Here is a 27,076-nt window from a genome sequence, read left to right as displayed (position 1 = left end):
ATACTGTAACTGCTAACACTTGTATCAGATTGTCCCCACCTTTCCTTTGCAAAGAATATAGAGGCACAACGGATCGAGGCCATGATGGTCATTCAGGTCAGCTCCTCAGGAACCTGGGTCATTCTTTTAATAACCTGTAAAAACAAACATAATTTCCCTGCTGTTATTTCGTAATTTTGAATGAGCAGGTAGCACAAATTAGCAAATGTCTCCAGTAGTAGAGCGGCTACAGGAAAAATCGTGCAAATTATGATACAAGCGTGGAATTCGGCAGGTATGTGCTCAAGACCAATACAATCAAATCTACCTGATTGGCCACTTGAAATGGCAGCCATTTTCCAAGATGGCCGCCAAAAAAGACCCCAAAAATTGATTTATTGCTCAGAATTGACCAAAGATATTATGATACAAGCATGAAATTAGGCATGTATGTGCTCAAGACCAATACAATAAAATCTGCCTGATTTGCCATTTTTAATGGCGGCCATTTTCCAAAATGGCCACCATGAAAAACTCTAAAAATTGATTTGTTGTACAGAATTGACAAAGGAAATTATGATACAGCCATGAAATTTGGAAGGTATGTGCCTAAGACCAACACAATACATTCTAACTGATTTTCCAGTTTAAATGATGGCCATTTTCTAAGATGGCCGCCAAAATATACCATAGAAATGGATTTGTTGCACAGAATTGATCAAGCAAGTTATTATACAAGCATGAATTTTGGCATGAATGTGCTAAAAAAACAATACAATCAAATCTACCTGACTCGCCACTTGAAATGGAAGCCATTTTACAATATGGCCGGCAAAAGACTGAATTTAGCCCAGAAGTGAGCAAGAAAATGATGATACAAGTATGTAATTTTGTGTGTTTGTGCTAAAGAGCAATATAATCAAATCCACCTCATTTGCAACTTGAAAATGTAATATGGCAGCCATTTTTAAAGATGGCCACCAAATAAGACACTAGAACTTCATTAATTGCAATTAATTTAGCAGATGTGGCCCAAATCAATGTTAACATTCACTACATTTTTGTTTCCTTCTATGATGAAGTCATTGGAAATTCAATCAAGCAAAAATCAAGCAAAAAGGCACATAACTGAGATTCAGTGTTTCACAAATGAACTATGTACAAAGACTACAAACCCTGGAAGGGCTAAATTAATCTTAGAAATCTCACTGAGGGACAATAGAAGAGAGCGTATGCAACAGCATCAGGACTGACAGAGCCGTGCACCAACTTGCCTATCTAAAATACGACTGTATAACCAGAGCAGGCGATAACAGAGCATTGTTTTTTTTTGGTAACTGTAACAAGGCAAAGAACTCGGATGCCAAGAAGAACAATATGGCAGTAAGTATCTCAGCATGGAAAAATAACAGCAATTTTTCAATTGTGTTTTTAAGAAAACACCATCAACATTTCACCCTTTGAAATTAATTGAGTCACTGTAACAGTGCTCTACATCTACTATTCACATGTGCAAGTTCAACCACATAGTGCTGTGCACATAAGCCCCAAACGGAAGCACTTGCATCTATGGGTGCAACCTTTTTTCACGTCCGGTTTCTGCTGCCCAGAAAGCCTCTGCACACTCAGGGGACCAGTCCTGAGGGCAGAGCTTCCTCCTCTGCACAGGTCTACTCATACCTTTACCCCTGCGTGGTCGCTTAGACCCACCTGTAAGTGCAAAAAGTGGCCTCGCAATCACAGAACAGTTTTCAATGAAATGCTGGTAGTAAACCACCATGCCTAAAAAGGAGCGTGACGCCATCAGCCTCCATCAAATCTGACTGTGAAACATTCACAATAGCCTCTGTGCTCTTTCAGCCGTTCAAACACCACGCATAAGCGCTGCAAACTTTCCCCTTCAGACCTGCCAAATACAAGGACATCGTCCAAATAGCACAGGAGACTTTTTTTGATCGCCAAAGATAGAGAGCATCATCCTCATAAATGTAGCTGGGCTATTGCAAAAGCCCTGAGGGAGCCGGTTATATTCATGCAACCCTAATGGCGATGAAAAGGCTGTATATTTCTTGTCATCCTCATGTAACGGCACATTGTAATAACCCGACGTGAGATCCATGGTGGAGAAAAACACATTGCCACCTAAAGTTGCAAGGACATCAGCCTGGTGGGGGAGTGGGTTGGCGTCTTTCACAGTGCGCGCATTAAGCCACCTAAAGTCAGTGCATATCCGCAGGTCTCCGTTTTTCTTCCACACCAGCACCAGTGGAGAAGCGTACTCACTACCAGACTTTCTAATAATTTCCTTCTCCTCCATCTCATCCAAAGTCTCTTTCAAACTCTGGTAGTGGGAACAATCTGCGATATGGCAATCTGAATGGACGGTCATCAGTCAACCTAATCCTGTGGCAGAACCCATGCGCCTCACCACAGTCAAGATGGTGACGAGAAAAGACAGACTCATATTCTTTTATTAGGTCAACTAACAGGAGACCTGACAACTGTCAATGGGTATAGCACCCAGTCCAAGACCCGGCAGCGAAGAGTCACCATTAGCAACACTGCTGCCAAGAGCACTCTTGACAGATAAGCTGCCATGAGAGCCACCTGCACTCACTTTAGCTGCATGCTGCGAAACAAAGTCCTGATCAAAATCCTCCAGTGCAACGCATGGATATACATCAGCTACCTTCGCATTTTTGCGTAAGGTTACTGCAGCTGACGTGGGATTAAAAACCTTGACTGGAAGCCACCCATCTCCCCACATAGGAGACAACACGCCCTACTAGCATCTGCCTATTAATACAGCGCGAAGTGCTGGGCTCCACAGCAACCGTCAAGTCCAGAGTGAAAAAAGCGAATTCATGACAAAGCTTCTTCAACGACCTTGGCTACTTGGTAGCTGAGGTTGTTTCTGGTGTACACGCATCTTTTGTTTAACAGCAACATCGAGAAAACCATGAATTGCCGTTATTAGCATATTAGTGTCATTATATTATTAGCATGTCATAACCATTTTATTTGTTTTTGATGGGGTGGGGGGTGGCATCACGCAACATTAAGAACTGGCATTATTAGCATGTTATCACCATGCTATTTGTGTGTCATAAGTGGCTTATTTGTCATTGTGGAACATTTTTAATATCTGTATCACTTCATCATCTATGGAAACATATTTAAGGAGAGTGAACATTTTTTTACACCACATTCACAAGTGGATTTGATTGTATTGGTCTTGATCACATCCATGCCAAATTTCATGCGTCCATCATAATTTGCTTTGACAATTCTGTGCAATAAATCAATTTCTAGGGTCTTTTTTGGCAGCCATCTTGGAAAATGGCCACCATTTCAAGTGGCCAATCAGGTAGATTTCATTGTATTGCTCTTGAGCACATACAAGCACGAAACTCAACATGTATCATAATTTGCTAGGTCAATTCTATGCAATAAATCAATTTCTGGGGTCTTTTTTGGTGGCCATCTTGGAAAATGGCCACCATTTCAAGTGGCCAATCAGGTAGATTTGATTGTATTGGTCTTAAGCACATACATGTCGAATTTCATGCTTGTATCATAATTTGCTAGGTCCATTCTATGCAATAAATCAATTTCTGGAGTCTTTTTTGGCGGCCATCTTGGAAAATGGCCACCATTTCAAGTGGCCAATCAGGTAGATTTGATTGTATTGGTCATAAGCACATACCTACCAAGTTTCATGCTTGTATCATAATTTGCACGATTCTTGCCAAATTGGCCTTGTAGCCGCTCTACTACAGTTTTAGTTACCAGAGTTGTAAGATCACATATTAGGCTACTACATGGAAAGAAGGTAATAATCTCAATCAGATGTCAGCAGGATAGTTACAAGATTACATTAGACCTACTGACTGTACCTACTGTATTTTAAACAGTGATATTTATAGTATTTTTGATTATTGTACTCTACTCCTAGCCTAGAAATCTAGACGCACCCTAGCGGCGGCAAATTAATTTGCTCAGCCTGTACGTCTAGTATCGAACCATAGGAATTTCTATTGGCTTAACACCGTGGATGTTCTCCAATCACAGCGCTCTATTTCGTTAGAGAGTCTTAAAGGACAATTCCGGCGCAAAATGAACCTAGGGGTTAATAACACATGTGTACCGAGTTCGACCGTTCACTGGGATTTGTTTTCATGCTAGTCGAATGTGACCAGTTTTATTGCAAACCGCTTATTAGCGTTTAACGCTAGCCTTCGGGGCACACGTACAGTAAAAATAAATCGCTATTTCTATACCACTAACAAGGCTCAAAATAGCACCACACTTACACAGTAGCATAATGAGGGTCTCTACATGTAAACCGAAGCATTGAGAACTTTGTAAGTGTACAGGCAGTTTATTAAAAAGAAACACATTACCGTTCACGTCTGGTTCACATATACAGGCAGGCGATGTGAACTAAAATCAAACGTAATTTGCTCAATATAGGCCTATTAGAAATAATAGCTCCGATGTAACATAACTTGTATAGTGTAGGCTACTTACTTAGTGGATGTCCATCTGGTCCCTCTGGTATGGATCGCCGCCGCCTGTGTGGCATTGACTACAGGTAGCTTCTAGCTCTCTCTCTCTCTCATAGCCCTTTCACGGAGCTCCCGCAGCTCTTCGTTGGTATATTCCGACTCGAAAAGATAAGGACGTCCAATAAGGGTTCATCCTCGATGTTTTCAAATTCGTTCAAATAACCTGCCATCTCTTATGTCTCCTGTTGCGTTCAGTGCTTCTCTTTTGCACAGTCCTTCTGCAACAACGTTTCACCCGAGATTCACTTCACATCCCAGAGTTCTGAGTGCCTGTATGTGAACCAGACATGAACGGTAATGTGTTTCTTTTTAATAAACTGCCTGTACACTTACAAAGTTCTCAATGCTTCGGTTTACATGTAGAGACCCTCATGCTACTGTGTAAGTGTGGTGCTATTTTGAGCCTTGTTAGTGGTATAGAAATAGCGATTTATTTTTACTGTACGTGTGCCCCGAAGGGTAGCGTTAAACGCTAATTCGCGGTTTGCAATAAAACTGGTCACATTCGACTAGCATGAAAATACATCCCAGCGAACGGTCGAACTCGGTACACATGTGTTATTAACCCCTAGGTTCATTTTGCGCCGGAATTGTCCTTTAAGGCGGGCTTAACAGGATAACGACATCCTGGGACGGTGAACAACAAAGAAGGTGGCTATGGCGAACGAAGAGCGGTTGTTTGAATCGGCGTTGGCGTCAACTTTGGAGGAGTTGGACTTGTGCTTTTCTTGGAAAGTAGAGCAACACAATGCACTTAAGTCATTCCTTTCGAAGAAGGATGTATTTGCCGTTTTGCCGACCGGATACGGATATGGTCGTAGCGCTAGCCTATTGCATGCCTAGGCAGTTTGAAAGACAATTCTCTGCCCGCCCCTTGGATTAAGCAGGTGAATGATTCGATTCCAGACTATACATTTCAATGATATAGGATGGCCCGCCAGGCTACTCTACTCCATGGTACTATGTAAATTGCCCCTTGGGGATAAATAAAGTGTTTTTGAATTGACACAAACGAGAGTAGGCCTAGTAATATTTTCTTTGACCTCGTTTCACTTTAGCCATAGGCTACAAACTGCACAGAGCTCCTGCCCAGCTAACTGGATGTCCCGTTGTAAGATCACATATTACTACATGGAAAGAAGGTAAAAATCTCGATAATCAGATGACTTAATCAGCAGGATAGTATTAACAAGAGTACATTAGACCTACTGACACAAACGTAATATTTTCATTGACGCGAGCAGTAGGCTACTCGTTTCACTTCAGCCATATAGCCTACGAACTGCATAGAGCTCCTGCCCAGCTAACTGGACGTCCTGTTGTAAGATCGCATATTACCACTACAATAATATATGTAACTCCTAATCAGATGACCTATTCAGCAGGAGAATATACTTACTGACTAAAATGACTACTTTCCTTGCAAGCAGCACTCCTTTCACTACAGCATAGCCTGGACTGGCTACGAACTTTTCAGCTAGCTTCTAACTGGACATCTTGACAAAAATTGCACAAGGGTACAAGTTGTAAAACATTTGTTTGTGTGCAAATTAATAACTTATGTTGCTTACAATGCTAAACGAACCTAATACAATGTTTAGCTTAGTCTACGACACTAACGTGCGAGTATTGCACTAGTATTACAGCTAGCTAACTGGGCTACGTGTGGCAAACTAGTAAATGACAAAACTTACCACTCTGAAGTAGTCATTTCCAATCTATGGGCGACTGGTTGCTCCTCTATTTCAGATTCTTCCTCTGATTCAGGCTCAAATATGCTGTTCAACACCTACTGTATGTCTCCGTATTCCACCTTGGCTGTTTCAGCGAGTGGTGTCGGCCATGTTGTAAGCCAACCAATCAGCCAACAAATCAGCACGCAGTTCATCTAAATATTCATGAGCATACCATAAAAGGGAGAAAACCTCTTGTTCATTCTAGGGCCTATTTCCTAGGCTTGCCTTAGGGCGCATAGAACAGCACACGGGCCATTTTCAGCCCAACCAATGTTACATACTCTATTCGGAAACCTTAAGGAACAGCATGAAATACCCTATATAATCATTCTATCACCCCTTTAAAGGACCACAGCTCCCTCAGGGAATAGAGACTGCTCTGCCCCTTCCTGTAAAGTGCATCAGTGTTTGCTGACCAGTCCAATTACTGTCTCGATGCAGCCCCAGGTATTTGTAGGTCTTGACTTCTTCCACATTGACCCCCTCGATGGACACTGGTAGCAGAGGGGGCCTAGACTTCCTGATTTCCATAACCATCTCTTTGGTCTTGGAGGAAGCAGTCAATGTCCAACTCTTTTACTAGCTGTGTCATTCATTCACTGTTCATCATTTTTGTCCATAAGTTTTTCTTAGTCCCCAGGATGCAGAACTAGAGTTCACTAGAGCCTTAGGCAAGAATGGCTTCGATGGAGGGGAGTGAGGAACCTGTGATGCGTTGGGCAGTTTTCACCACCCTCTGCAGTGCTTTCCAGTCGGAGGCAGAGCAGTTGCAGTACCATACTGTGACACAGTTGGTGAGGAAGCTCTCGATAGTGCAGCGGTAGAAGTTCTCCAGGATCTGAGGAGACAGGTGTACCTTCTTTAGTCTCCTCAGGAAGAAGAGACACTGATGAGCCTTCTTGATCAGGGTAGAGGTGTTGAGGGTTGAAGAGAGGTCCTCAGAGATGTGGACACCCAGAAACTTAAAGCTGATGACCTCAGTCCCATTGATAAGAATGGGGTTGTGTGAGCTAACTTTAGACTTCCTGAAGTCCACAATGAGCTCTTTTGGTCTTCTTGGTGTTGAGAGTGGGGTTGTTGTCAGTGCACCATGATGTTAGGTGCTGGCCCTCCTCCCTGTAGGCCGGCTCATCGTTGTTGCTGATGAGACCAATCATCGTAGAGTCAGTAGTTAGTAGAGGTGGAGTTAGTAGTTTTGTAATCTGTGATGGCCGGGATGCCTTGCCACATGCGTCGGGGGTCAGAGTTGTTCTTGAAGTGATCCTCAATCCTTAGCTTGTGGTTGTGCTTGGCCTTTTTGATGCCCTTTTTCAGGTTAGCCCTGGATGAGCTATAGGCTTGAGCATCACCTGATCTGAACGCAATGTCTCGTGTCTTCAGCAGGAGTCTGACCTCACTTTTCATCAATTGCTTCTGATTAGGGAAAGTGGTAATTCGTTTGAGGGTAGTGACACTGTTGATGTTGAAGTTGATACAGTCCATAACGGAGGAGGCCACAGGCAAAGGAGGAGGAGGCCGCAGGCAAAGCAATACTCATTCACAAAGTGAATAGAGTCTGGTCACTCATGATTGGGATTAATTTACAAGCTAGCATGGTGATAGGCATAGACATACCGTTAACTTTTAAATAATTGGTCCAACCAATTACATAGATCAGAGATTCCTAACGTTACTTCCTACTTCGCCTAAACTTTACAAACTGACAATAAACAGCATCAGCAGTCAGGAAACAAAGTATGCTGGCCTACCTTTGCTGTAAATTAATTTCTGCATTTTTCCAACTGCATCTTTTGACGTTTGCAGGCATTGCTCCTACTACTCTTTTGGTTTCAAATCTATAGCGCCATCTCCTCTCGTTGCTGATTTGGCAGGTAGCCAACTGATGGAAAGGAGATCTAGTGTGGGCTACCCAGACAACAAATTAGGTCTTGCCGACGTCGGGGCGCGTGTGCCTGCCCGACATAAAGTGCCTCGGGTAAGATATCTTATGGAGATCGGTAGCTAATCGGCAAGATATCGGGAAGATGTCGGCATTAGAATTATCGCCGACCGTGAGCCAACGTAAACCCGAAATAATTATTATGACCTATGCGGCGCGATCCCACTAGAGCGAGGAAAGCATTCGGTCGCCTCTCTCTCCCATTGACTTAACACTGGAACAGCTGATTTTCGGCTGCATCGCTGGAAACACCACAGCATGCTTGAATATCAGCCCTTCCAAAGTTAAGTCAAAGGGACCGAGGTGTCTAAATGCTTTTCACCGCTCTAGTAGGATCCCACCGTTATATTAGGTCTTATTGATTTGTTTAGGCTAGCTGCTATCAGCTTTCATTTCATACACAATCTGACAACCTGGGAAATGTCAGTCTAACAGAAAAAAAAGAATGGATCAGTGATTTTAAAATCAAGTTTGATGGTCAATGCAAATTAGGCTACGGGAGATTTACTGGAGAAATAACAAAACAGCAGGGCACAGAGATGACCGTGAACATTTATTTTTACTTCGTTTTTACAAAAGTAGTATCAAAACATTTATTTTAATACACTCAAACATAGAAAACAACAACACAAATAAGAAATTCCCTCCAAAATAGTCAGTCTAAAAGAAAATAGTCAGTTCAAAAGAAAAATAGTCAGTCAGTTCAGTCCAGTCAATTAGTTAATTTAAAGAGGCCCTATGCAACAATTTTAGCAAAAATGACCTTAATTATGCAGGTTGAGAGTCGTTCTGATGGTTCTACAACACTTTTTGGGTCGTTTGGTGGGTGCTTCGTCTCCCCCTAGTGCTTCTCCGCGGAAAAACCGAATATGCAACTTTCTGGTCACGGTCGGAACACATCCGGATGTAACTCGGCGGAAATACTCGAAAATGTAGTCAGATTTAGTCAGATTGTAGTTTCTAAGAAGACTGCAAAACGGACTCCGACTTGGCTTTGTTGCTGTTGAAATTGTAAGTAGCCTACCTTTGGGTGAACTTCGTTTTTGTAATGTGATTTTTGCTCGACCGTTTTATTGTGAGCCCTATGTGTTTAGCTTGGTTTATTGATGCTAGCTCGCTAGCTATTGGGGGTTTAGCGTAGCAGTCACTTGCTACCGAAGCTGCAGGGGGAGCTATGTCGTGAATAATGCGAGCCCAAATCAGGCGAAAACCCAGAAACAGCGACGGAATAACCAGACCTGCATAGGGCTTCTTTAAGATGCTTGCTCGCCCCGCCTTTGCCGCCCCCCATTCCTGTCCCTGCTAAGCCGCAGCCAGTTTCTCACAGTCATTTGTACTTCAGCCTCAGTGGAGTTTTTTTGGGCAGGATTTTTTAATACAGCACCTAAACAAAAAAACAAAAAAAGTAACAGGGGAAAAAATAAGACAGTAGAACAAAAGTCTATATCTTTCATTAGTTTATAGACAATTTGAGGACCTTGCAATCAATACATAATATCACAAATATGTATTAGACCAGGTTGTGATCTAGGCTACTGTGCAATGTGAATTGTAGAGGATGTTTTTGTGAATGTACCTAGTCAAACGTTCGTTTAAAAGCATAATTACGTCCGAAGCGCCACTCTTAAGCTTGCATTGTCGTTTTCAGGTGAAATGGCCTTTTGATGCTAGGGGCACTAGGCTACTATTTTGAGACATGATCGCATCAAATCACTATTTTAAAAAGGCTGGACACAACATAAAACTTGTGTCCAAACCCTTTCTTTTTAGTAAACTATGTGTACACAAATAATGTTCTCAATGCTCGAGTGTGTGTAGAGACACTGATGATACTTCGATCAAAGTTTCAAGTTGTGTCAAGCCTTCTTAGTGTTTTAAAAATAGCGATTTTGACACGATTATGTATCAAAATAGTAGTGCATTCAAAAGGCCACCTCACCTGAAAACTCAGAGAAGCTTAAAAGTGGCGCTTCGGACGTAATTATGGTTTTAAATTAAAGTTTGATTCTGGTACATTCACAAAAACACCCTAGGATGCATTTAGGCAGGAGTTTTGCTTGAAGTTCTGCTTTAGTTTAAATTGAACGTAAATGGCAAATATGTAACCTCTGGTCCCTCATATTCAAAAGAAGTGCCGAAATTCACCTCTGCTATGACTCCCTGCTATGGCCAGCGAAGTGGCAAGCTAACGTTAACACTAGCCTACCTAACGTTTGCTGAAAACACATCCCGTTAAAGCACTTTCTAACCACAACAGACGTCATAGAATACAATATCTGATTAAAACCACTTCTACAATGGGTTTACTTAATGTGTTATCCTAAGTTAGCCATAGATATATAGGCCTACAGTACCGTAAAACTTCAAATAATCGCCGAGTCCCTAAGAGACGCCTGTCTCTTTTAAACGCCTGGCGTGGCTACAGGTTTGGGTTAAAGGCCGGTCTCCAGTAGAGGCCTGGTCTGTTTTTTAGTTTCGGGTTGTATTTAATGTTCTAAAACCCGTCAGATCGTCTGTTTAAAGATTCGCAATGACACGAAACCGTTACAGAAAGGAGGTTACAGCAGTGTGAATTAGATGTTGCACGTCGTTACAAGCCGTCGCAAAGCATTCACATGTCTGGTCACAGTTGCAAGGTTTTAGAATGTTGCATCAAGTTGCTCATCTCGTTGCGAATCTTGGGTGTGATTTGGGTTTAAGTATGGTGCAGACTGCGCACGTTATGATTAGATGGCATTAAAAGACTGCGGTGGGGTAGAGTTCCAAATTGTATAACTTTTTTTCCAATATGAACTATGCCTATATGTCCGACTCCGTCATCGTTCAATTCATCCCTTGTGTTAATTTGCGGATAGGCCGATGGTAAGCTTGTTTTTATGCTGGAAACAAAACCAGAACGGTTCGCGAACGTTATTCTTTATTCTAAATGCCATGGCGATAAAGAGAAAGATGTCAGAAAAGGAATTTAGCCTACCTTAGACTAGGCTATATCAGAGCCCGTCTACGGACATTCTCTGGCTATATAACCTACTGAAATAGGTTAATGATCTAAAGTCAAGTGCGCTTCTATGGGACTGGTGTGTGCGCGCAGTTTTTATTGATGAGTCGGAGTGGCAAGTGCTGCATAGTGGCATAGTTGCAGTGGAATGTGGCTGCCCAGGGCATTATAAAACTTCTCACTCTTAGACCTACTCATACACGGCGGTGAAATGGCATATTTAGCGGTCTAAATTCGAATCATATGCTGGGGGAGAAATCGTCGGACATCCATGATTATTTTGTTATTCAGCACCCCTGGTCAAAAATATGTTCCTGTGCGCCTGGAAGTAGGCTATGATTTGAATGTAGACTGTTGTCAAATTTGGCAAATACAAAACGGGAGAAACAGTATGGTTCATGCTCTCATGCGGTTTCATTCCTGCCGAAAAGGAGGGAGAATGAAACATTAAGCACATTCCACTTTTGCATAAATAATTCCTGAACGGTTTTGGTCAGGGCTGATAATGCAACTGTATTTGACAAAGGACCGATATAGGCTATTTGCTAGTGACAAAATATGAGCTTTCAGTGTGATACGATCTCTTTGTAGATTACGTTTAATTAAAACGTGTTTCATCTGGCTATCCCCACTATTTGGATCTTACTGTAGGCCTATCTCACTCAATGAACAACATCTCAACACTAAATGAATGATGATCCGTAATTGTCATCAGATAGCCTAGCCTAGCCTAGGTAGACATTTAGTCTGAAATAATTAATTCGATAATATTTTCCATCTTTGCAGAGGAAAATTTTTGTGTAAAGGGAATTAAAGGCCTGTCTCATATAGACGCCTGTCTCTAATACTAGCCGGTGCAGTTTGGCGATTTGGGAAAATAAAAGCCCGGGCTATTATTTGGAGTTTTACGGTATGTAAGTTAGCAGCTAACGTAACTAGATAGCTTGAGAGGTTACATGCTGCTTTTCCGACATGCCGCTACTTAGACATTGGCGTCTAATTGTCGAAGTGGCGGCATTTACATTCATTTTCAAGCGTCCCACTACTGCGACAATTTGTTTTTCCATTGTCGGAGTAGCGGCACTTGACCTTTTTTCAAACGTCCTGCCATTCCGACATGAGGTCATTAACAGTGGCGTAGCCAGGATTTTTCAACAGAGTGGACTTTTGCGAAGTAGGATGGGCCTTTATTTTTTTATTCCAATATATGGGCAGTAGCCTATAGCCTACAGCAATCGTCCCAACTTTAAACAACACACGATTCACAGCTCAGACGATTCATGGCAAAAAAACAATAAAAGGCTACATTGATAAAAAAGCAGGGGCATCGACAGGATTGGATTCTATAGCCTAATAGCCTACGCACAAGAACTTTAACCGAATGAAACCGGAAGGTTAGTCGCGTCTCAAGGAGTCCAAGAGTGCGCCTCACACACACCAGCTCTGTTGAAAAGTGTATTTTTTGTGTTTAAGAGCCAAAAAAAGTTGTTTAGAGAGTCACATTTTAAATGTCGGGTAGCCTAAATTATAGCCTATAGCGCGTGCATCTCAGAGGAAGAGATTTTGGAGAGAGATAGAGTATATAACCTAGGTGATGATTTTGTGTCTGGTGGTAATTAGACATGAGTATGGATACCTAAGAATTGTTTTGAATAAAAAAAAAGATGAAGACAACGAATGAAATGTAAAGTAGGTTCTTTGCTCTACAATGACCATCATGGGGTTCATTTAACCATACCGACACAAAAATATGTAATTTCTTTCAGTCAATTGTTTTCCCGAAAGGGGTTTGGACAGCGGGTGTGCTATAGATTAGCCTATTCTGTTCTTGATGCTGTCTCACGAGAGTCGTGATATAAAAAAGATTCCCTCAAAACACGCAAGAATCAGTCAAGGACTATTGTTCGTAACGTAAAAAAAGTCCAAACTTAAGGTCCTAGAGCCTTATTCGTGCTTCTTATTTATTTGTAAGTAGCCTGGCCTGCACGCACAGAGTTTGTTTGATGCATGGAGTTTCCCCTGAGAGCAGAATAAAAATGAGGAGAGCTACCTGTGTTTTAGATAATGTGTAACATTTATTCACATGGCCAGTTCAAAATCACCTAAGGTTTTGACTGAAATGTGTGCCGATATCAATTATTGGGAAAACATTGTTTGGAGTGGATGGCGGGTGGATTGTTGATGTAGCTGCAGTGCAGATGAAATGACTACAGCTCATCCATCTAGGATGTTGGAATTTGATAGGATATAGGAACTGCAGAGATAAATTGAAAATGATGATTGACAGGTTTTATTTGGCGTGCAGGGGGAAAAAACCCTTCCGATACTTTACCTCCAATTCCCAACGTCGGTAAGACCGAACGTGCTGTCTGGGTATCTTATTATAGCCCGATCATTACCTAAACCCACGTAGAAAGACTATTAAAGCGTCCAGCGTATGATTTTGGCAATGTGTGTGTGTGTGTGTGTCAGTCAATTGTAGCGGTCTGTATAATCTTTGCAGCCGTTAGAATGTATCTTTGTAAACGTTGTTGCAATTAGAGATGCACCGATATGGAATTTTAGGGCCGATAACGATAACCGATATTTATTGGTTTGTTGTGGCCGATACCGATACGATAACCGATAATATTACTCTTGAAAAATAATTGTGAAAAGTGATTAATTTTATTGCAGTAATTTTACCTACCACCAAATGATGGAGAGAACTCATAGTCCTCAATAGTGCGGCAGTCAACAACATAACAGTAGCCTAGCCCTACAGTATGTGTGGCTCCTTTAAGTGAACCTGACGTCAGTGAATTGCGAGTGAATGGCTAGAGAGTATGAATCGTTTTAATTTAGGACTAAACGCTCATAAACGGCTCAGCTGGGAATAAGCTACAGTATAGTGACCAAATCAGAGTTTGTGAGGGAATATGTTTAGTTTCAATTAAATAAAGCTGCAACTCCTCAGACTGTATCTTATGTCCGTCTACTCTGTTGCGCACAACCTGCTGCAGCAGAAATGAAAGTAGCCCCGAAGGTTTTAATAACTTATTATGATGATCTGTCTGGAACTGAAGCAGGAATACTTAGCATATTTCTAGGTAGTAATACAAAACCCAAGCTAACGTAATGCAAATATAATACTAAAACACAACTTAGAACTAGGCCTACTTATGTACTCGTCCCACTAACGAGTTTGCTTATTTGTTTCCCCGATCAGCACGGTAAAGTGCAAACACACCAGCACAAGACGGCTCTAGATAGGGCTGAGCTCCGCTCTGTTAAGGTTAAATGGCGGATCATTCAGGAGACGATTTTGAAATGCACAGATTCCCAAATGAACGTATATCCACAGATTTTGTTAGAGTGGTGAAATACATTCACACCGCTGACATTATATTGAGGAAAAAGTATAGCCAACCAAGCTCAAGTAGCTCAGTGTAGCCAGACGGACCTTACGTAGGCCTAAATTAGGCGCAAATTATCGGCCAGAATTCTGTTATCGGACCGATAATAATATTTTCGTTTTTTCACTTATCGACCAATAATATATCGGCCGCCGATATATCGTGCATCCCTAGTTGCAATGCCTCTTCATATCTGCCTCGTTTTAGCAGTTATATTGCTAGCTATGCTACAACAATGCCGAAGAGAAAGTCATCATTCTCAAAATAACCTATAGCTATATACATTTTTTGATAAATGTTAAATGTTTTCATGCCTGTCTAGATAATGGGTGAGGAATGTTCAGGAGACAAACTTAGTGCTGAATTCAGCCTATTCTCTGGCTGAAAGTGCGCAGAAATTCTATCTACTTAACAATATTTAATACATTTTCTCAGGGTTGACTCCGCTAGCCCTCCTAAATTTTGAAGTGCTGCGTTAGTAGAGAAAACATACAAAAAAACAATATTTGACACTCAGATACATTTAAAACATTTTTGAGGGACTTCGTCCTCAGTATCTGATTCCTTCTCCGATTTTGGCTCAAACATATATGGCTGAATATGTATGTCAGAGACAAATTTCAATTTCAATTTCAATTTTATTAAGGATAGCCCCTTGAGATGAATCATCTCGTTTTCAAGGGGGTCCATCAATACATTACATGCCCTTTTTTGAAATAATAACAAAATACATACTAGACAGGACTCACAAACACATTCACACTCAACACAACAAACATTGTACCTCAAACCAGCCCCCAACCCCATTCCTCACCAACCACTAAGTTTCCAGCACATAGGCATGTAAACAGAAACATAGGGTACATTAGCCCGCCTGCGAACTATACATAGCACTTGAATAAAATAAAATAAAATAATCACAATTTATACCCTTCTCTTCACTCTAAGCATGAAAAAACAGAAGAGATAATATAATTAAGAAAATAAAAATAATAATAAAAACAAATAATAATAAAAAATAAAATAATAATAATTTAAAAACATGAGCAGGGAGTTTCAATATGCATCATTATAGCTGATTTGAAAACTTGGAAAGATGTAATCGACCTTAGAGAGGAAGGAAGTGCATTCCAGTCTGCCGGTGCTCTAAATTTAAAGGCCCGACGCCCAATTTCCTTATTGAACCGTGGGGTAACTAGGAATAAGTGGTCTGTGTGCCGGAGACTGTATTGGGAACTGAAGGGAATTAATAGTTCTTTCAGGTATAGCGGGCACTTAAGGTAAATACATTTAAAAACAAAAGTTAACCAGTGGAGCTGCCTCCTGTTTTTGAGACTTGGCCAGTTCAAGGCCTCATACATTGTACAGTGGTGGGTTCTGTAGGGGCACCGGAGCACAAACCTACAGAGACTATGGTATAATACATTAAGAGGACGAAGATTTGTGTCAAAGGTACTGCCATAGATAACATCACCACATCACATTTACTTTAAAGCCCTACTACTTGTTTATGTTTATTGTTTAGCTGCTATGTGGTTCAGCTCTGGAACCAACCTCCAGATAACACCAATAATGCCTCAGTTGCCTTCAGCCATGAATCCCGGCCAGAGCCGGACAATAACGGAGTACATTTACTTGAGTACAGTACTTGATACAATTTTGAGGGATCTGTACTTTACTTGAGTATCATTTTTGGGGAGTACTCATGACTTTACTCAAGTACATTTGAGAGCCAAATATTGTACTCTTTACTCCACTACATTTCTATCCATAACCTTGAGTACCCATTACTTCTTCTAAAAAAAAAAAGTAAAAAAGAAAAATCTCGGAAACCCTCAATTTGTTGTTTCCCTCTCAAACGTGATTGGATTGTGCAGGCGCCACTGATTGGGACAGCCTATCAGCAATCACCTTCAGCTTTCCGCCAAAGTCAACTCCATGGATTTAGATAAGAGACGAAACCATGGACGAAACAATGGATGAAGTCGCAGCAGGTTACTGGAATGTGCCAACCCGTGGCCCCACCTCGCCAGACTATTTCAATTTGCTGAACAAGTTAATGATAGTTTTCGCTTCAAGTGTTTCAATTACAAAATAGTATTTTGTATTTGAAATACGTATTTTAAATACATGTATTAGAAATACTGCCCATCCCTGGCAACATGGTAAAAATATGGAAATGACTTGATTTTACTTTCAATTCCTTTTACATTCTCCAAGGTATTAACATTAACATTTTTCATAACTCCATATAGGACATTTCTGTACATAAATGTAAGAACTGTGGCAGTAGAATGCAATATTTAGAAAATGTACTCTTGATACTCAAGTAATTTTAAAAACAAGTACTTCAGTACTTTTACTTAAGTAGACATCTGACTGTTTTTTTAGCAAGGGGTATCTGTACTTTTACTCAAGTAATGAAGCTGTGTACTCTGTCCGCCTCTGATCCCGGCCACAAACCTGCCTCTATGTTAACGTTGTGCCTAGCTCAAGCAAGAGAAGTCCAAGCTGCATATGTTAGACCAGCACTTCCAGGAACGTTGAATAGACCTCTGAAGTTTGTCTACAAAAAAGCTGCCATCTTTGGGATCCAGTATCTTGCGATTTTTCCTATGGGAAAATAACATGGGGGTTTTGAATTATCGCGCCTGTTAAACTCTCGTGGGGACGTAGAAGTCTGAAATGGAGACGTTTTGCTCAACCCTCTTTTGTCCTCTGCCTTCGAGTGGCTCACAACTGTATAAAACACAGGATTTATACAGTTTCTTCACAATTTGGACTACAGGAAGCGACCGAGGGAAACAGAGGTATGTGACTGCCTATACAAACATTGTTTCTTCACAGTTACTGAGTTAAACATGCATAGTGTTGTCTTGTAAGGATCCAGTTTGTGTTGCAAAGCACTTGTAATTAAATTTTAAGTCTGTTAAGAGGCACAGACAGTCTAAAATCTGCCCCCATAGCATAGCTTTGTAGCTGCCTGGCTGTGCTGGCCTCTGGAAGGATAAGTCGAGCTATGTAGCAGTTTTTTTTTTCATTTTTTCCCCACCAACAGTTGACCTCGAACAACAGGGCTCTATGTTAAAATCAGCCGGAGTTCCCCTTAATGACAGATGCCCAGGTTCCCCTTTGTTTTCAGCTGGAACAACAAAACAAGTGAACATGGACAGCCAAAGACATCATTTTATCAAAAGTGAAAAAATAATTATGAAATGATGTGGAAAGTGAAGGCTTATGTGGTATCAAAAATGTTAACATGCTATGGGGAGAGAAGATTTTCCCATTTCCCAGCCCATTGCATCTGTGTACCATGTAGAATTTTTTGTTACCACTTCATTGACAAGTCAAACAATCTTAGAGAGGCTAAGAGATTTCACTTTGCATAGATAACCACAGATGCATGTGTCAACAAGTACAGAATGTGTGGCATCCCTAAAGGAACATGATATACAGCATATTAAATACACTTTTTGTCATTCAGATTAGCAGAGAAAGCAGTACAGACATGTAAAGATGAAAAGACAAGAAATTCAGAATAACACAACAAACTACAAAAGGCAGAAACTACAGGTATGAGCTACCGGTCTTTGAAAAATGCCTTGGACCTGTCTAGAACACAACTTGGGCAGATCAGATTAAACTGTAGATGGATGTTAAATTTAAAATGTTTGAATGCTAGATTTGTTTATAGTGTTAATAACACACACACCGTTGACTTCATAGATTGGTAACTCATAAATGGGGTATTTATGTTCATGTACTTTCATTTCATATGTCCCTCATGAACTAGGCTAAATGTGTTATTGTGTTTATGTGCTATAATAACATGGCCTATTATAGAAGGGGATTCTTGCCATGTCCCCGTCCTTCCTTATGTTTTCAGACAAAGAGTTACACTTCTTTAGCCTAGAAATCTAGACGCACCCTAGCGGCAGCAAATTACATTTGCTTCCAGGGCTAGTCTAGCTTGTGAGCTCGAAAAATTTAACTTCTATCAGGCCAATCAAATGTGTATAGAGTCGTTAGGCGGGCTTAACATAATGATTGATGGCAGAGTTGCAACGGTTTGGCTTGAATTCCCTTCTACTTGAAAACAAAGAAGATGGATGTTGCTTTTGGCAAACAGTGTGACACGAGTTAAGCTTTTTTTAAGTATGCAAAAGTTTGAACTAGCCCACTAGCTCCGCTGATGGGAAAACGCATGGGACTCATAGCGCTGTCCTATTGCGTGCAGAGGGAATTTGAAAGACAACCGATTATCCCGCCCCTCGGACTGAGCACTGCGAACGGTGAGTGCCCAGACCCTACATTTTAATGTGGGTCTGGCTCGTCAGGCTAACACTTCATTTTAAACTGCTAACCAATCATTAAACATTTCCTCATTAAAAGGGTTTTCCAATATAGTCTTAGATTAGTTGATTGGACAGCATAAAGTTCAGAAACCATCACCTTTGTCACTCAAACTAGTTACCACAAACTTGTCATGTTTAATATTAAAGGCATTGATGTGCTATGTGATGTGTTTCACCTATGGTTTCATCTGCCTTCTCCAAAGATACATTGCAAATCCTGATTGGAGCAACTGAGGCACAAGCAGCTACAACATCCATACTACATTTGGGTATACTACCACGCCAGGCCAGGTTTTAATTTGAAGCTGTAATTTTACTGAAATGTGCATAATTCACGGTGGTTACCATCCAGTGACATCATAATATGCAAATTAGATGAGCAAATTTACCCCCTTCATAAACTTCTGTTCATACTAAATGATTTTCACATTTACAGTAGGACTTTATCTCTGACCACTTGCAAGCCATGGCCTTTTGAAATTTTTATGTACAAATCCAATTTATTCTTTTTAAACCCTGGCGGCTAAAGGGTTAACTGGCCCATCTGAATAAAGAAAAATTCCCAAAAAATATACTTAAAATAAGACGGTCTCTAGCTATTTCCATCTTTTATCACAGATAATTTCTGTGAATATTGGCAAATATTAGCAAAGGCATATCAGTCCAAAAACAAATCATAAGATGTTGGTTTCTATAGATTCAAATGATTCAAAGCATACCTTTAATTACACCACAAAATAAAATATGTTTTTAAAATTAAAATCAAAGACCAGTATTTGGATCTGCAGTCTCAAATCGTTGGCAGGATTGAAAATGTGGGTAAATCCATAGTACATACATTCAAGACATGAAACATGTCACAGAATTTGGAAGTGATTTGCAAGAGTTAATGCAACTTCAGTAAAGTCCATTCTTGGCTTAGAATAAGAATATAAAAATATGGGGAAAAAATGTATTCACATTTCTCTATTGCAATCTTCATGTGCAAATCAATGGAATAGTTTTAAATGCAAATGCATGTAGAGTGGTAATTTGTAAGAACAGACTTACATTAAAACAAATAAAAACAAAAAACCTGCATAATGCACTTTAATGAAAATGACTGTGTCCGTATTTATAAAAGAACTGAGACAATGCCAAGGATACTCTGTTAGATTCTTTCAAGCTTTTCCATCATATGTATTAACATATGAAAGATGAAAGTTATTTTATTACTTGCTCTTATAAGACCCACTGACTAATTGCATGAATTACCATGATAGTGCCATTTGCACCTGATAATCTCACCATAAATATATCCTGCTGCATTCATATAGACACACAAAACACTCAGTCTGTATTCTCTGCTAAACATATACCAACACTCAAAAATATGTACCTATAATTCATCATGGATTTGTCCCCCCCCCCCCCCCCCAACACACACACACACACACACACACACAGAAATAGAGAGACACTACATAATTTATAGCGTCTAAGCTCTTTCAGTACTCCAAAATGCCAGATAAACTTTTCTCATTTGCCTCTAATTTCGTCACATGAGATAGCACCAACATCTGAGGGGTTATTAAGCTGAATTTTAAAAGCCATTCCTAAAAGGAGCTGGTATTGGCACCTCTGCACCTTGTCAGGCCCCATAATAATTTCCCATTTGGTGCTTGCCTTAATGTACTGATTAATCCATTCCTCTCCTCTGTGTGAGACACATCAGCTCTATTATTTTTTTAACCACCCCTGCCATCTCTGTCTCTCCATTGGTTTGTGAGGAAAGCTATTAGAAGTTAACACCTCTCTCTCCCATGGGACTGCTATGTAACTCTCCCCCACAATTTAATGCCAGTGGCCACTGGTTATAGGGAGGCAGCTGCCAGGCCTGGCATTGTCTGAAACCTGGCAGCAGCTCAATCAGTAGGTGGGGGCATGTCTGATAAAGGACCATTTGCTTAATTAAAGGCAGGGCATGAATACAATTTCAAAGAGAAGGAGGGATGATATGCTGGTGTTTTTTAAATGAAAAAAACTATGTATTTTATATTGTGTTATTTTTCTGCTCACAGCATGCCTATCCATGAAGTGTAATATATATACACTTTACCAGAAAAGGTCCAAAACTATAATCACAAGCACATCATTATAGCTCAGGCCAACAGACATGATCTGTTTTAAGAGATTTCATAATATTACTTACATCACCTTGGGTAGACATTGGACCATGTCTACAACATGGCTGAAGCGTACAAAGCCATTCCCCTCCCCCACCTAGGACAGTCTGACTACCTCTCATTGTTTTTACTGCCTAAGAACTCAGCACTCATCAAATGTGTGAAACCCACAGTCAGGACAGTCAAAAGCTGTTCTTAGATAGAGACCGCACAAAATTCATGGGGAGAAGAGACGTCTTTATGCCGCATTATCTGTCTAAAAAGGAGGTGAAAATGGCCACCTTAGTGTGAGTGTTCACATACAAACCAGCATGATGAGCTAGGAGGCAGGACCAAACAGCAAAACGAAGCGTGCCGTGCAACTTTGGGTGTGAAGAGTAACGCATTGGAACAAAAGATGCCCCTGTCATACCTGTGCTTTGACATGCATCAGTGTAGCTGCGGATTTTGCCATCACTAATTTTGTCCCCACCACTTTTGACAACTTAAAATAAAATGTGAAAGCCTCTTCAATGTGCTTAATCAAAATGTAGCCTGTTAATCAAATTAATACATTAAAAATAAAGTTGTGGGTCACGTTAGTGAAGGAGACGTTGCTATTCCCCGAAGACGAGTCAGAGGTAGGCTATAGGCTATAGTTAAGTTATGTTGGCCATTCATCTAAAAATGCTTTTCGAATGGATCCCAAAAACTGACAGTTCGTAAATGATAAGCCTGCTATACAATCGCAAGTTTTAGCTGGCCAGGTCCATATAAGCTCCCACAAAGTGTTTCTGAAAAGAATGTTGAATTTAGTCAGAACTGTGTGATAGCCTGGCCATATTCTACTATCTCTATCTCTAGCTAGCACATATTGAGAAGAATTCATGACTAAAATAACAGTGGAATAACTGTGGATAACTTGCAGTAGACCATAAAGAGTTAATTGTCATTATGTTTAGCTGTGCTTGCTTGATTGCATATCATGTTTGTTTGTTAAACGGTGACAGCTAAGTTCGCTAATGTCCCGCTCGTAGATGTTATGTGGCTAACAGTAGTTGAAGTGTGCATTTTTTTGCGTTATTTTAACTTGCCATATTAATGGGTGTTAAGATGTTAAAGGGATTGTCCACCATTTGGGAAATTACTCATTTCCCACCTCCCCTTGAGTTAAACAATTGATTTTTACCTTTTTCCAGTTTATCCAGCCGTTCTCGGAGTCTGGCGATACCAGTTTTAGCTCCAGCCTAGCATAGATCAAGGGGTGTGACTTTCGAAACCGACGTCTCGAATCAGTGTCGAGGCTTCGAAGAACAAGTGTTCCGAAACACTGCTTCGAAACGTGGTTCAAAACAGCCATGCAAAACAAAACAGATTGTCTGCCTACTACCATATGGTTATTATTTTAATTGTGATAGCCTTATAATTATTAACATAGGCCTAGGTACTCATTGTTTGCTTATTTTATTGATAGATGTTTGATGAATAGCCTACTGTAGTTGATTGGAAGTAGAGGGGCAAGTTTTCGAAGGTATTTTCAACTATAATATTAAGGTATATCATACAATGTGCATCTTTGCAGTGGCAAGCGCTTTCTTAATGACGTTGCGTACCGAGACCAGGAAGCACTCACACATGGGTGCATACGTAAATTTGCATTCAGTTGGTCTACCACGCCTACTCCTGCCGTTTTACAGAAATAGCCATGATTCCCCATTCCAAAAAGGACAACTTTACTTCATTGTTAGTCTATATCAAAAGCGGTTTTCACTTTGTGTGAATGACGCTATTTTCTGCGTCTTTTTTATTCCAACCGTGGGCACTTTGGAGCAGAAACGAGAACGCGCACACATCCTGAATTACTTACACCTGGCTTGACATAGTCACTCCTACTCATCCTGGATTAGCATTAGTGAAACGAGTTGAGCTAGGATGACCAGACAATGCTATGTCAAACCTCGCTTTATCACTTATCTTGGATGTCTTAATTCTGCCTTTGTAAAAATACCCCTCAGGCTGCTCAAATGTGGTTCAATCCCCGTTTGATTTGTAAGGTAGCCTATTGTTTCAGATCGTATCTGTTTAATATATTTTCTTACTTGATCATTAACCACACAGTTTCAACTAAACTCTCAGAATGGTCAAAAATCGAGAGTTTTGAAAAGTTTTGAGACAAGAAAGTGATTTAGAAAACACTAGTGGCAGCAATAAGATTCTCTTTATTGTGACTTCGTGTGGTCTTCCATCCAGTAACTGACCAAGGGCATGACTGCTTAGCTTTTGACAAAGACTGAACACAGGTAACACAACGAGCCACAAACTTTAACAACTACATCTCCAATACGAAGCATTTGACAGATTTGTTTCACCCTAAACAGCTCTGAGGTGTCGGAATTGTTTGGAAGCTTCGGAACAATTTGGCACAATTGCGTCGAACGTCAGTGTTTCATAAAGCCTCGCTTTGCCCATCCCTACATAGATCATTGAATCTGATAAGACCATTAGCTTCTCGCCTGCTAGAATCACGTTTAAAAGTGACAAGATTTTCGGTAATTTTTCCTATTTAAAACTTGTCTCCTCTTATGTTAGAAAGTGTAATAAGACCAACGGAGAAGAATTCCAGCGTAATAATCGAGGAACAACATGGGCACAGCAGCACAATGATATCATGCAGCACCTGAAAATAGTCCACGTAGGCTAACTTCCAGCAACAAGGTTGAGCTGCAGCAGACGAATTGGTTAGTGACTGGATTATTACGCCTGAATGAGAGTATTAACGCTTTAATGACTTCCGTCCAGTTGCACTCACCCCCATCATCATATGAAGTGCTTCGAGAGGCTGGTCTTGGCCCATCTCAAGACCTGCTTACCACCCTCACTAGACCCCTTCCAATTCACCTACCATTAGAACAGGAGCACGGAGGATGCCATCTCTACGGCACTTCACTCCGCTCTGTCCCACCTTGTCAATAGCAACACCTACAGCACCCTCCAGAATTATTGGCACCTCTGCTAAAGTTGACAAAAAACCGGTATAAAAAATAATCTGTTGGTGATTTATTGCAATCTCACAATGAAAAAAATTAGGAAAATCCAACCTTGAAGGGAAGCAAATTTATTTTGAGAAAAAGGAAAATCTCATAAAGAAATAAATATTTTAAACAAAAACACGTCGCTCACAATTGGCTCTCAACACTAAAAAGACCAAAGAGCTCTTTGTGGACTACAGGAAGTCAAAAGCTGGCTCACACCCCCCATTCTCATCAACGAGACTGAGGTGGAGTGAGTCACCACCAGGCTTGGAATTTCACCATTTTAGGGGCAAGGCCAGTTGGCCTTCAGTTGGGCATATTTGGTGGGGGGCACAAAAGCCACATGTCAGGGCACCAAGGCCAAAGCAACGTTACAGTAATAGGCTATAAAAATTATTAAAGTTGTATTTAGCCTATACAGTAGACCTGCATCACTGTATGAAACATTACAAAAAACATGAAACGTGACATATTACATAGAACTGTAAATCATCTGATCATCTAATATTTACAGATATATCTAGGTTATATTTAACATTTATTTTATATTTGGCCTGTTATGAAATCATGTATTGAACAATTTAAGCACAGCTCAGCTTTAAGAAACTCAGATAGCCTAGATGCATGCTTAGCATTTTGTGAACAAAGCATTAAGCATAGCATTAAGGCTACTTTCACAAACTCTTAGTCAGCTGTCCTCTGATTTACCGATATCTAGGCGATATTTGTAACATTTATTTTGTATTTGGCCTGTTATGAAATCATGTAAAACAATATAAACACATTGTAAAACTTAAAGCCCAAATTTGGAGACATCCATGCATATCGAAATGTGCTGCAAATTCAAAACTGGATTACTCTGGAACGGCTATCTGTACAGAGGACTGCTTTACACCTTCATGTTCGGTAAGGTCTGCTGTTTATTCTGATATATGGTTTGTCATGTGTTGAACGAAGGGTTCGTGAAGTATTCCACCGAGATGAATGGGTAGGGAGATGGGCGCAGAACCTTAGAATTTGATTAAATTGAATTATTTTTTACTTTTCTCGCGAACCGTTCACCACAGCAATTAGCGGCTAACATAGTTTAAAAGCTGAGAAAAAGCTATTTCATGTGAAGAATGGGTGAATTTGGACGCACTTTCTTTCTTGCCGTGCGCTGTCACTTTCTCCACTGCGTAAAAGACTAAATGAATTTGCGATGTGAATGCTAAGATTATTTTGACAGGCTAAATAAAAATTAGAATAAAAATCGCTATTAGTTGGACGCAAAGCAAAATATTGAAAGAAGGGGGCACCAAGGCCACTGGCCTGTAAACCTCTGATATTCAAAGGGGCATCACGGCCAATGCAAGGGGCAACGAAGGCCATGGCCGTCGTGACCGCCGTGAAATTCCTACCCTGGTCACCACCTTCAGGTTTCTGGGTGTTCACATCTCTGAGGATCTCTTTTAGACCCTCAACATCTCCATGCTGATCAAGAAGGTTCACTAGCGTCTCTTCTTTTTGAGGAGACTAAAGAAGGTCCACCTGTCTCCTCAGATCCTGGTGAACTTCTACCACTGCACTATGGAGAGCATCCTCATCAACTGTGTCACATTATGGTACAGCAACTGCTCTGCCTCTGACCGGAAAGCACTGCAGAGGGTGGTGAAAACTGGCCAACGCATCAACGGTTCCTCATTCCCCTCCATCGAGGTCATTCAGGGCAATCGATGCTTGCGTAAGGCGCACAGCATGATCAAAGACTGTTCTCACCCCAATCACAAACTGTTCACCCCACTCCCCCTCCAGGAGGCGTTACAGGTCTCTCCGCACCTGGACCAGCAGGTTCAGAGGAAGCTTCTTCCCTGCAGCTGCCACCATACTGAACACTAACTCCAGTGTTGGGAAAGTTTACTTTCTACGTGAACTAGTTCAAAGTTCAGTTCACAAATTTTAAAATGAACTAGTTCAGTTCATAGTTCAATATCAAAAATAGTTCAATATAAAAAAATCTAAATTTTGAACTAAGTTCACAGTTCCAAAAAATGAACTAGTTCATAGTTCTTTTCTTCATATGTTGCTGCGAGCTATTATTTTTCAAAATTATTACCAGAGCCCATATAGAACGCAGTTAATGGGATTAGGGTCAAGGATCCGTCTTTTGATTTTTTTAATTGGATTGCACATACCTTGAAAGGCTAGCCGGGTGCTTCAGTTCAATGTGCTGTTACAGGTTTGCTGTGGATGTGACTGAAGTGCGGATTTTCTTTTTGAAAGCCGGCGGGCAAAGTTTGCACAGAAATATAACATTTCCCCCATCCTCACCGACCTTGTCATAAAACTCATTTTATGATCATACGACGCCTCCTTGCTGCTTTGTCGCCTACAATTCTGCCTTTCTCAAACTTCTTTGACCTGAGGCCCAGTCAAGGCATACTTTGGGGTCATAGGGCCCACCTATTTTATTTGAATGCAAGGATTTAGGGAACACAATACCAGCTTTTGTGAATTGTAAATGGCGGATTAGATAGGCCTAAATCACTGATCTGGAGATCTTAGTAATTAAGACTAATGAATAGCTTTTGGCCACGTTATATTCAAATTTCACTTTAATACTTAATGCTAGACAGTGTTTTATACAGTCTGTGCTCTGTTTTTAAGGAAGTTGCATAAATCCACATCGTTCTATTAAATGTCATTTCATAATTAAATAGCCTTCCAATAGGTTGAAGCGGAGCTTTATACCAACATTATCGAGTGGTTTCTTGCGCAGATGTGCACACGTATGCATTGAATAAACGCTCATACCATGACTTAATTGTAGCCTATGCCTCCATGTTTGATGACACAAAATGAGCAAGTATTTCCTACTGATTACAGAAACATTTGTTTTCTTTTTCTGTTGGTCCGCCGTTCCTGGATCACATGCGCAGCAAATTATCAGA

Source organism: Alosa pseudoharengus, unplaced genomic scaffold (assembly GCF_046254945.1).
Source record: "Alosa pseudoharengus isolate Yale_2024_CS ecotype anadromous, Long Island Sound unplaced genomic scaffold, YU_APseudo_1.1 YU_APseudo_1.1_scf_15, whole genome shotgun sequence".
Taxonomy (NCBI): domain Eukaryota; kingdom Metazoa; phylum Chordata; class Actinopteri; order Clupeiformes; family Clupeidae; genus Alosa; species Alosa pseudoharengus.
This window is presented reverse-complemented; position numbering follows the sequence as displayed.